A 12,554-nucleotide genomic window follows, 5' to 3' on the forward strand; every position below is an offset into this window, starting at 1 on the left:
TGTGATTGTCCATAGTGTGTGTCTGTTTGTCTGTCTGTGTGTGTCTATCTTCATTTGTGTGTGTTTGTGCACATCTGTTCTGGTACCACGTGGAGATTAGAGGACAACTCAGGTATTGGTCCTCACCTTATTTGGGACAGAATCTAGTCTCTTATTGTTCTCTACTCCGTATGCCAGGCTAGCTGGACTACATTAGTGCCATGGTTTGCATGGGATTAAACACCATGACCAAAAGCAACTGGGGAGGAAAGAGTTTATTTGGCTTACACATTGCAATCACAGTCTGCTATAACAGAAAGCCAGGGCAGGAGCTCAAGACAGGAGCCTGGAGACAGGAAAGGAAGCAGAGATGATGGGGGAAATGCTGCTTACCAGTTTGGCATGGCTTGCTCAATTTGTTTTCTTATAAAACTCAGGATCACCTGCTTGGGGTGGGGGGGTGGGGGGTAACATCACCTGTAGTAGGGTAAGCTTTTCCACATCAATCATTAATCAAGAAAATGCCCCATAGGCACATCTCTAGGCCAATTTAATGGAAGCATTTTCTCAACTGAGGTTCCCACTTTCCAGATGACCCTAGTTTGTGTCAATTTGAAAACAAACAAACAAACAAACCCTAACCAGCCCAGTGACCTACCAGAGATTTTCCTATGTCCCCCTGCCTCATCTCCTAGTTAAGGGTATATTGAGAAATGCTACCAACCCCTGTCTATGGTAGTTCCAGGCATTCAAGCTCAAATCGTCAGGCTTACAAAGCAAATGCTTTACCCACTGAGCCATCTCCTCGGTCACATGAGTTTTACAATGTTGGTATAGCAGGCACAATAAATGATCCCAGAAGATATTCACATGCAGATTCCTAGAACCTTTGATTATATTGCTTAATACAGTAGACGTGACCTAGAAGCTGAGTAAGAATCCTGACATCTGTGTTGGTGGTACCTAAGCAGAGCCTTCGCCCCTACAGTGATGCTTTGAATAAGAATGGCCCCCATAGGTTCGTATATTTGTCACCTGAGAGTGGCACTATTTGAAAGGATTAGAGGGATGAGGAGATGTGGCTTTGTTGTGTCCCTGGGAGTGGCCTTTGAGGTTTTTAAGAGCCCACACACTAGCCTGTGTCTTTCTTTTTCATTCTCAGCTTGTGGCTAAGGATATAGCTCTCAGTTACTGCTCCAACACTATGCATGCTGCTATGCTACCTGCTGTGATGATAATTGACCGAACCTGAGAAACTGTAAACAAGCCCCCAAATAAATGTTTTCTTTTATAAGAGTTGTCTTGGTCATGGTGTCTCCTCACAGCAAAGGAACAGTGACTAAAACACCTACTAACTCATGTTCATGGTACTAGAAGGTATTCTGTACTCTACCAAAGAAAGGTAAACACCCAACCCAGATACCTCAATCACAAAGGTGACCTGTCTACAATTAAATATTGTCCTTATAAGCATTGCCTTGGTCATGGTGTCTGTTCACAGTAGTACAACCCTAACTAAGACAAGCAGCATTTGTAAATGAATACAATTACCCCCAACAGTAGGTCATATAGCAATTACTACCGATAAGAAATAATCAAACTGGTAGCTACTACTCACTACACACTTATGGCAAGGGTTCTCAGCTGTCAACAATCAAAAGGTCTCTAATTCTGAGACTTTTTTTTTTAATTAGGCATTTTCCTCAATTACTTTTCCAATGCTATCCCAAAAATCCCCCATACCCTCCCACCCACTCCCCTACCCACCCATTCCCACTTTTTGGCCCTGGTGTTCCCCTGTACTGGGGCATATAAAGTTTGCATGTCCAATGGGCCTCTCTTTCCAGTGATGGCCGACTAGGCCATCTTCTGATACATAAGCAGCTAGAGTCAAGAGCTCCGGGGTACTGGTTAGTTCATAATGCCGTTGCACCTATAGGGTTGCATATCTCTTTAGCTCCTTGGATACTTTCTCTAGCTCCTCCATTGGGAGCCCTGTGATCCATCCATTAGCTGACTGTGAGCATCCACTTCTGTGTTTGCTAGGTCCCAGCATAGTCTCACAAGAGACAGCTATATCAGGGACCTTTCAGCAAACTCTTGCTAGTGTATGCAATGGTGTCATCGTTTGGAGGCTGATTATGGGATGGATCCCTGGATATGGCAGTGTCTAGATGGTCCGCTGAGGCTCTTTTAATACCGTTCCATACATCATGGTGACTCCCAATCATAAAATCATGTCATTGCTACTCCATAACTGTAATTTTGCATCTGTTATGAATCATAATGTAAATATCTGATATGCGTGACATCTAATATGTATGACATCTGGTGTGCATCCCCTGGGAAAGGGCCATTCAACCCCCAAAGCAGTTGTAACATACAGGTTGAGAACCACTGACTTAGGGGAACACACAGTACAAGATGTTTCACAGGCGTGTCATATTTATTTTGATCCTCAAGACTACATAGTTCTTATTATGCTGCAGTTATAGTCAAGAAATCCAAAATGTAAAGAGTGATATAGCCCGATCAAGCTCACAGAGTTAGCAGTTGGCAGAGAAGCATTGCCTCTACATTGTGCCATCTCTCACCCTGGTGCTGAGAAACATAGAAAATGGTATAAGCCTCTAAGACAGCGCTGGCCTGAAATAATCAATAGCACAGGACAGACCCATCTAGAATTAACACCATTAGAGAATATATGGCAGATGGGAAGTGGTCTATTACTCGCTGAATGAGGAATAGAACACAAGAAAGATGGACTCCTTGGGGTGAAGTTGGACGGTGACACACCGTTGGGTCATGGGCTGCCAGCTTGTGGACACTCCCTCTCTATCTAAAACTGGGCGGACAAAGGAACGGTTGTTGTAAACATGGAGACAGAGAAAGAAAATAATAATCAAGGCCTGCCTGGAGAAAATCAGGGGAAGAAAAATAAGAAGATAAAATACTTAATTATCCTATGGGAAAGGTAGCATTGACAGAGGACCCGTTTCATCCTGAAGGGCATCTTCACATTTGTTACGTTATTTAATCTTCATGAAACCTCCGCTAAGTGAGTATTATTAGTCTCATTTTTACAAAAGAAGAAATTAAACATCCAGAACAATCAAGTAATTGCTAAAAGGCAGACTCAGTAACTTTGATTCCAAGATTCACAATCTGGTGCCTCTTTTCGCACCCACAGTAATCTCAGCCGCTCTCTGCGGAGGAGCACATCTCCACTCAGGCAAGAGGGATCCGCAGAGCTCTGTGGGGAACGGGGAGGACTGCTGTGGAAGGGGCTGAGTGACTGCATCAGGCAAAGCGGGGCTTGTATTACAAGTTGTCAATAGACGGAACACGGAGTTTTGCTTCTGGCAGATGGTACCTGAGCGTCATCTGCCAACTTGAAAGCTCTCGAAATAGTTATGTTCTCAGAGACTTGCTCCTTCCTTATCCTGCAGTCCCCCTCCTGATCTATGCTGACTTGTTTTGGTTGTAAGTCCCTTTTTATCACGCAAGAGCACATCAACACCTGATTGTTGTGGCTTCTGTTTGCTTTATCTGTTGATTTCCACCTTTGACCCTGCATATTTTTTTAAAATTTCAAATATGTGTACTGTATTTACAGAGATTTCCCCTTCTTTTCCTCCTCCCAACTCCTCCTACATTCCTATTCCCTCTAAAACTCAAAGCCTCTTTTTCTTTAAGTGTGATTGTTTTGTGTGTGTGTGTGTGTGTGTGTGTGTGTGTGTGTGTGTGTGTGTGTATACTATAAATATACTATATATACTAATAAATATATAAATACAGCCTGCTAAGTCCATTTAGGGTCACACGTCCGTGTATGCATTTGGGGCTGGCCACTGGTATTGGATAACCAATCAGAGCTCCCATTCCTGAGAAGCGGTGATTCTCCCTCTCTGGGCAGTCATTACTTGCCTGTAGCTCTTCTACCCTGTAGGGGTAGATCCTTGTGAAATTCTCCACATCTACATTGGCATGTTAGTTGGTGTTGTCACTATTCAGCTTGTTTAAGCAGCCATACGGTTGAGATTTCATGGGTGTGTCTTCCAAGCCATGTCTACAAGACACAGTCTCATGACAAGACATTCTGGTCCCTTGGCATTTGCAATCTTTCTGTCCCTTTTTCAACGATGTTCCTTGAGCTGTGGATGTAGGGGTTGTGCTATAGATGTAGGAGTTGGGGCAGGGCACCCATGCTCAGTTGCTATTCATATTTTGATGTTTTGGCTATTTGTAATCATCTCCATCTGCTACAAAGAAAACCTTCTTTGATAGGCGTGAAAGCTACACTTACCTGTGCTAAGGGTGAGTATTTAGACCACAGTTAGAAATCATCCTGGTTTAGGAAAGCGGCAGCAGTGGGCTCTACCTTCGATTCTACAGACTCACCAGCCATGGGTTCTTGGCCACAGTACAGTACCAGGCACTAATTCCCTCCTATTGAATAGGCCTTATAGTCCAATTAAACAGCTGTTGGTTATGGCCAGAATATGTGTCACTATTGCACCTTTGGGGCTATCTTGCCATTCTGGCTACTGTAGTTCATAGGCCCAGAGCTGCATCAGTAGGTGACTGAAGACAAAAGAAAAGTGCTATAAACACAATGAATTTTTGTTAGCCCGTGAAGCCATTCCTATTAACTAACTTTAGCGTTCCTACTCACTCAAAAATTGTCTTGTGAACAGTTACGTCCAAAGCATCATCCTAAGTGTGGAGTATTCTGCAGTGTCTAGGACAAAATTCTAGCCCTGTCAAGTCAACAGTATACTGTGGGAGACAGGGAAAAAAAGCCAGCTATGATGCCAGATGACAGTAAGTGAGCGCTGTGAGAAAGAATAAAGCAGTAGACATTCAGAGAAGAGGACAGGGCGGGATGTTAGAGAATGACCAGGCATCGCAGCAGAGACCTGCACAAGTGTGGGTACAAGCCCCGAGAGCCTAGGAAAGCAGGTCTCAAGGAAGCAAGCACAGCACCTGGAGGAAGAAGCCCACCGGCGTGTACGAAGCATGACAGATGGCCTCTGGAGAAGTATCAGGATCGTGACACATTTAATTTCATCACTGTCGCTATGGGACAGAGAATATATTATTGAAAGGTAAGAGCATAGATGTGCATAATAGCTCAACATATAAGAATTAATAAAGGATAAATCTCTTTCTTTCTGAAATCTCTAAAAAGATGTGATACAGTATTAGGTTAATTTCTGTCACGTCTCACACTCCGAGATTTCTCAATTGCAGACTGGATAGAGAAGCCATGCCACCTTCCTTTAGGCTCTAGCTGGATTTTCTACAAAAAGATTTTCATAACTGTATCATGATTCAAATTTTGAACCTTCTGAAAAATCAGAGATGAGACCTCGAGCTGTCTTGCTCACCCCTTACTGTCTTGTCACACCCTCTTGCACAGAATATTAGCTCACGTGATTAAAGCCTCTAAAACCCACATTTTCTGGAGGGTTCTGGTAAAACATTTTTCTTTGGCATATGCAGTCCAAATAGCTCTAACCTCAATCATTTTTCAAGTTTTAATCTCTGCATGTTTGGCACAGTCTGATAGCATTGACAAGTTAAAAGCAACAGTGTGTTGTATGCACAGAGGCTGCTTGCAATAAAAGGTAATTTAGGCAGAGAGTCGACGGCTGCCTCACTGCAACATTTACAAATTGATTAGATAAAAATCTCCAGGGAACTTCCGATTAAAAGCAGTACCAAGCGCTGCAAGCAGCAGTCTCCCTCTACTCAAGGACTCTCAAAGGGGTGAGGTGCCGCTAAGACTAATTCTTGAGAAAAGAGCCATTTTTGGTCTTTATTACACCCAGTAGCTGCAGACAAGGACAATTATGAAGATAAGGAAATAGAGATAAGGACAACTTAGGTAAACACGTCTAAAGAAGGCACATCCCGTGACTTCCCTTCCATAGAGACTTTTAAGCCAACTGATGATTTATTTGCTCATTGCATAAGCACACTGTAATGAAGGTGTAAGGAAACTGGCTCATTCTAGGTGGAGTTTATTAACTCCCAAGTCTATTCCACCCCTTTACACTGCGTTCAAGAGTGACAACTGTTACAGCATCATATAGCCACTCAATATAACCCAACTGGTGTCACAAGCTCTATCCACATGAAGACAAGAGGCACTCATAATGGTCACATGTAACTAACATGTGGAATGAGTCACCAAGTAGCAGACAGGGTACAAACTCAAGCTCATTTGATTCTAAGGGCTGCGCTTTTCCTTTTGCCACCGGGATGCCAACTCTGATCAAATTTCCCTAAAGTGGATTTTGGCATCCACTTTCAATGATCATGGCAAAAAGCTCGGTGAATATATCTGGAGAAAAGAGGAGGGAAGACCAAGATAAAACACGTGTAGGTTCCTCACTCTACTTTGCCTGTCAATTCCACCATGTCAAATGTATGTGTGAGAAGAAAGCATTTCTATTGTTAAAGACTAGTCAAACGACTGACCTGTAACTCTACCGCCTACAGATATTGATAACTTCATTTGCCTTCATAGCAAAAGTAAGCCCAGCCAAGCAGTCTGGTCCTACTGACTCTTTCCCATTGCCATACAAATACAAATCTCATGTGGCTACCTTGTTGGATCATCTGTAGTCTCCCCTCCCCCAGCCTGAAACCTGCTTGCTCGGGGTGGAGCTTCCTGCTCATTCGTTCTGCCACGCCCACTGCTGGAACCTGCGGAGCCACACACGTGCACCTTTCTACTGGACCAGAGATTATTCGGCGGGAATCGGGTCCCCTCCCCCTTCCTTCATAACTAGTGTCGCAACAATAAAGTTTGAGCCTTGATCAGAGTAACTGTCTTGGCTACATTCTTTTCTCTCGCCACCTAGCCCCTCTTCTCTTCCAGGTTTCCAAAATGCCTTTCCAGGCTAGAACCCAGGTTGTGGTCTGCTGGCCAGACACAACAATCATCAACGTGCTATAGATGATAGATAAAGTATGAGCATTTGAATCTTGGCAATAATCTTTTAACCTCGTGTTAGTATTCATGAAATACCAAATTTTGGCATGTATGTCTCAAAACAAAACAATCACCACTACAAATCACAAAACAGCAGACTCAAGTCATTTAAGAAACATGATGCGCACAGTGATTTGCACATGGGGAACACTTTTTTTTTATTCATCTCTCATATATTACATCCTGATGGGAGTTCCCCTCCCTCCTCTCACCCTAGTCTTTTCTCCCCTCCCCTCCTCTGTCAACCAGATGCATGCCCCCTCTGCCTCCCCTCAGAAAGGGGAACAACTTTTAAGAAGCTAACATTTGAAATTTTAAGATTTGTACACCTTCATTTTTTATAAGTGTTTTTCCCTAAAAATATTTTCCAGAAATGTAAAGTTGTTGTCCTCTATTAGACAGTACCTCAGCTTTAAGAAAACTGGTATATTTGGGAAGAATCAACATGAGGCTTCAAGACACAGGGAAGAGTTGTTCTTGTTATGGTAAGCCTCATTTGGCTATGACGTGCAGCTCAGAACTCAGAGACTTGAAAGTGTAGCTCGGTGGCGAGGGAACCTGTTTGGCACGAGCACCAGTGGCTCATGTGCCAGGGGGCCTTAATATGCACACCAGGGTGGCTGAGGACTCAGTTTGTATCCGAGGTTGGCCTCACCTCTTTGATGCTGCTGTCCCAGCTTCCCAGATGCTGGGATTATTGCCATGTGCTATGCTCTCTCTCCTCATCCATGTTTATTCCTCTCTAATCAGTAATTTTCTTCGTTTTCTCAAACTTATTTGCCCCTCTTTTCCTCTCAGCAGAAAAAAAAAAGATGACTGTATGTATGAGATGAGGTGGAAGTTTCTGGATGTGTCAGGTGACGCATACTCATGTGATTTTTGCTGCAGCAAGACCCAAGGGAGGCCACGTGATGTTTGGAGAGAGTATAACTAGGACTTAAGAGACAGGAGCTCTTGCATAGCTGGCCTTCTTGCAAAGCTTCATTTGATCTTCACTTCGATTGAGAAAGGCTCGGCAGAGCACTTCTGGTGTCACTGTTGATGAGGCCTGGATTTCTGCTGGATCATGCCACCGCTGCTGATTCTTGTTTGGTATACTGACACTACTGAACTGGCCTGATGGTATACTGACAAGGAGAGATGTTCCCATCTCTCTAAAGAACTAAAGAACTACTTCTAAGCAAGTCCACCAGTATAAGCAGTGGCTTTACTGGACAGCAGAGAGAAGTCCAAGGTTTCTGCGATGCATTTTTCACACTTCATCTGCACCAGGAAACTGGGAATTACCATGATTTTGTTTAACTTAGGTTTGGATTATTAAACTTCATTTCTTCTCCATTACCCCTCTTACCTGACACCAGGTTTGAATATTAAAACAAAAAGCAAACCAAAAATTGGCCTTATGAAATGACTCTGTATCAGTGTTTGTCCTGCAAGCCTAGCAACTGGAGATAGATTGCAAATCTAGTAAAAAATGGTCACTATTGCTAGAATAAAGTTATAAAGGATGACATAAATTTGGCATAGACAGAATATTCTACAATGATTAATTTTGTAGCCAATCATGATGGCACATGCTTTTAATTCAAGTACCCAGAAAGCAAAAGCAGGTGAATAGGTCACTGGGAGTTTAAGGGCTGATATGGTCTACATCATAGAGCTTCAGGCCAGGTAGGACAGTAAAACACTGTCTCAAAAAAAAGTTTTAAAAAGAATATTTATTTATGGTTCTGTGAGTGGTTAAAGGCATTTGTTGCCAAGCCTGATAATCTGAGTTTGATCCTGGGAGGGAAGAAGTTTCTACAAGTTGTCCTCTCATGTTCATATATTGGCAATGACGTATGTACACAGAACACCCACACATATATGTATATATACATGCATACAAGATAAGACATGTAATAGATACATATTATCTTAGTTAGGGTTTTTCTACTGTGAACAGACACCATGACCAAGGCAACATTATAAGGACAATATTTAATTGGAGGTTGGCTTATAGGTTCATAGGTGCAGTCCATTATCATCAAGACAGGAGCATGACAGGATCTAGGCAGGCATGGTGCAGAAGCTGAAAGTTCTACATGTTCATCTGAAGGCTGTTAGTGGAAGTCTGAACTCCAGGCAGCTAGGATGAGGATCTTAAAGCCCACACCCACAGTGACACACCTACTCCAACAAGGCCACACCTTCAAATAGTGCCACTCCCTGGGCCAAGCATGTACAAACCATCACACATATACAAACAGTAATTTTATTTGCATATAATCTTTATTTGTATAAATAAATAATGTAAGATACATTTAAAAAATATTTGAGATAGAAAAATCTTTACAAGGTGAAGCTGTTATAAGAGTTTGCCCGTTCTATCATTTCTGCATGGAGGATGTATAAACATACATAGAAACTAACAGGAACAACTTTATTTTCTTTGTGATTTCTCGTGTTTTCCAAAACTTCTTCATCTGTGTCCATTTTGCAAACAGGAAGAGCACAAAGGTTGCTGGTGAACAGGCGGAGTGATTAGGAATGTGGCACAGCCCTGGGAGTGCCCTGTTTATGCCCTGTCCCAAAGAGGGAGGCCTGGACTTCCAGAACTCATTTTCTCCCCGGCCAGTTTCTTGCTGTTAGATGTTTCTTAATATCTTTTAGAGCCATTAAAAAAAAAAAAAAAAAAAAAACAAATAATGTTCTCTGGCCTCAGTAGTGGAAGCAAGATGGAGAAGGGAACGCCATCCTTTGGAAAGCATCACAATAACACACACACACACACACACACACACAGTGCCACTGGTGTGGCTCTAAGGCCTACCACCTTCAGAAGCCAACCCATTGCAAATGTGGCTCCCCTGCCAAGCAGAAGAGAAAGTATAACTGGAGTGCCAAGGCTAAGAGATGGAACGCTACCAGTGCTGGGCAGATGAGGTACCTAAAAATTGTCTATTGCAGATTCAGATACGGACTCCATGAAGGAACAACACCTAAACCCAAGAGGAAAGCTGTTGCAGCACCCAGTTCATCTTGAGGATTCCAATCAATCATAAAATAAATGTTCTGGCTTCAAAAAAACAAAACAAAACCAGAACAAAATGATGGTGAGGATGTGGACAGAAAGGAGTCCTTATCCACTATTCGAATATAAGTAAGTCTACTGTGAAATTTAATGTGGAGATTCCCCCACAAACTCAAAAGACCTACTAAATGACCCAGCTATACCACTCCCATGTATTACCCCAAACTCCAAGTCAACAAATCACTGGGAAAATGCACACCCATCCTCCTTTGTGAACAGCAAGCTGGGAAACCTGCCTATATATAAACAGAGAAGATAAGGTGTAGAATCTTTGCAACCATGAAGAATGAAAGGCTAGGGAGATGACTCAGTAGTTAAGAGTGACTCCTCTGAGGGCATCAAGCCCTGCACTGAACCTTCCAGCACGCACACAAAAAGCTGGATATAGGCATGAGTGCCCACAACCCTAACACTGGGTACAGAGACATGTCGATCCTCTGAAGGTTCATTGGCTGGTCAACATCCTAGCCAAAACAGAGAGCTTCCGTTTCAGCAAGAGAGCCCATCTCTAAAGCAAAAAGGTGGAGAGCAATAAAGAACACATAGCATCTTAATACTCTGTCCTATACACAAATGCAGTGTGTACAAACTCACAGGGACACACTATACTAACACATAACATTCACAAATACGATTACATTTAAAGAAATGAGGTTGCATCACTTAATGGAAAATGGATGAAAGACTGTCATACAGCACAAACTAAATCTCAGGAAAACCAGATCTCACATCTTCCCTTAAATACAGATGACATGAGAGGAGATGAGATACTGTCTAGAGCAGCAGTTCTTAACCTTGGGTCCTGACCCCTTTGGGGGTGGCAGGTTGAAGGACCCTTTTACAGGGGTTGCCTAATAGTATCAGAAAACAGATATTTACATTACTATTCATAACAGTAGCAAAACTACAGTTATGAAGTAGCAATGGAAACAATTTTATGGTTAGGGGTCATCACAACATGAGGAACTGTATTAAAGGGTCACAGCATTAGGAAGGTTGAGGACCACTGATCTAGAGGAACGAAGGAAACTAATGGGAGTGAAGTGGAGGAGGGTGGTGGTTGTGTGTGTGTGTGAGGGGGGAATGCTCAAAGTACACTGTATATTGCATGAAGATGGCCGTCAGTATAAAAAAATTAAAGATTCCTAAAAGAAAGAAAAATAGATTCTAGTTCTCGGGGTGCCTAACAAACACACTACTTGACATTCTCTTATGCATTAAGATTAAAATAAGGGGGAAGACTTAAGGATGTAGCTCATAGCTTACTAAGCATGCACAAGGTTACCTAGTGGATACGAAGCACTGGGAGGGGGGAGGGAGGGAGGGAGGGAGGGAGGGAGGGAGGGAGGGAGGGAGGGAGGGATGTTCTGGTCATGGAAGATACACTGAAAATAAAGTCAGCAACTCTTTTGCAGTACAGCATATTTGAATGGACACTCTGGGGCCTAGGATGCAGCTCAGTAGGTAGACTATTTCCTTGTCTATCGTACATGGAGACCTGGGTTTGATCAATGCAGCACATAAACTGGGTATGGTGGTGGGTATGATCAACTGGCACTAGGGTGGTAGAGGCAGGAGTATTAAAACTTTAAGGTCGCCAGGTGGTGGTGGCGCCCACCTTTAATCCCAGCACATGGGAGGCAGAGGCAGGCAGATTTCTGAGTTTGAGGCCAGCCTGGTCTACGGAGTGAGTTCCAGGACAGCCAGAGCTACACAGAGAAACCCTGTCTCGAAAAAACAAAAAACAAAAACAAAAACAAAAAGAAACCTTTAAAGTCATTTGGACTATACAGTAAGTTCAAAGGCCAGCCTGAGTTGTGAGATTCTGTCTTTTAAAAAAATAAAAAGCATTTCCTTTCCCATCCAGTGAAATCAATGACCACACTCTCATACAGGAATCAAGGTAATGTTTTCATCTCAAACTGCTGTGAAATAAAATGGTATTATACTGCATATCTACCACACTGAGCAGTTATACACTACTCAAGGAAGAAGGTGTTAACCTTGGGGAGCCATGGACCTAGAAGTCATTACGTTGGCATGTCTACTGCTAATGGCAGGCTGGGGTGGCATTAAAAGGACCTGACATTTCACAGATTTTCGTCTTTTTAAGCCCCTCTAATGTGGTTAGAAGACCAGGTGCTAACACTCGGGTACTGCTTCCTTCAGATCCCAGTGTGTCACTCGGAGGTCTCACACTGGCAGCTGCCTGGCTATGCTCAGAGGGCAGGCAGTGATAGCTGGCTGGTGTTCCCACATTGTCCATCCAGTATCCACTGTAACTGCAGTGAGCTGCAGTAGTCACACGTGGCCTTCCATAGCTGGTGTGTCACTCTCCAAGCAATAGGACACAGTTCACACTTTAGAGACCAGAAGTGCCTCACAGTCCCATACACTGGCCATCTTTAGCTCCTAGGATACAGCACAATGAGCGCTGCAGCATTGCAGGTGGGCTGACACACAGGGCCTGCAAGCCACACAGCATGAACCCTGTTTGTT

Source organism: Mus musculus, chromosome 4, assembly GCF_000001635.26.
Source record: "Mus musculus strain C57BL/6J chromosome 4, GRCm38.p6 C57BL/6J".
In the NCBI taxonomy this organism is placed as follows: Eukaryota; Metazoa; Chordata; class Mammalia; order Rodentia; family Muridae; genus Mus; species Mus musculus.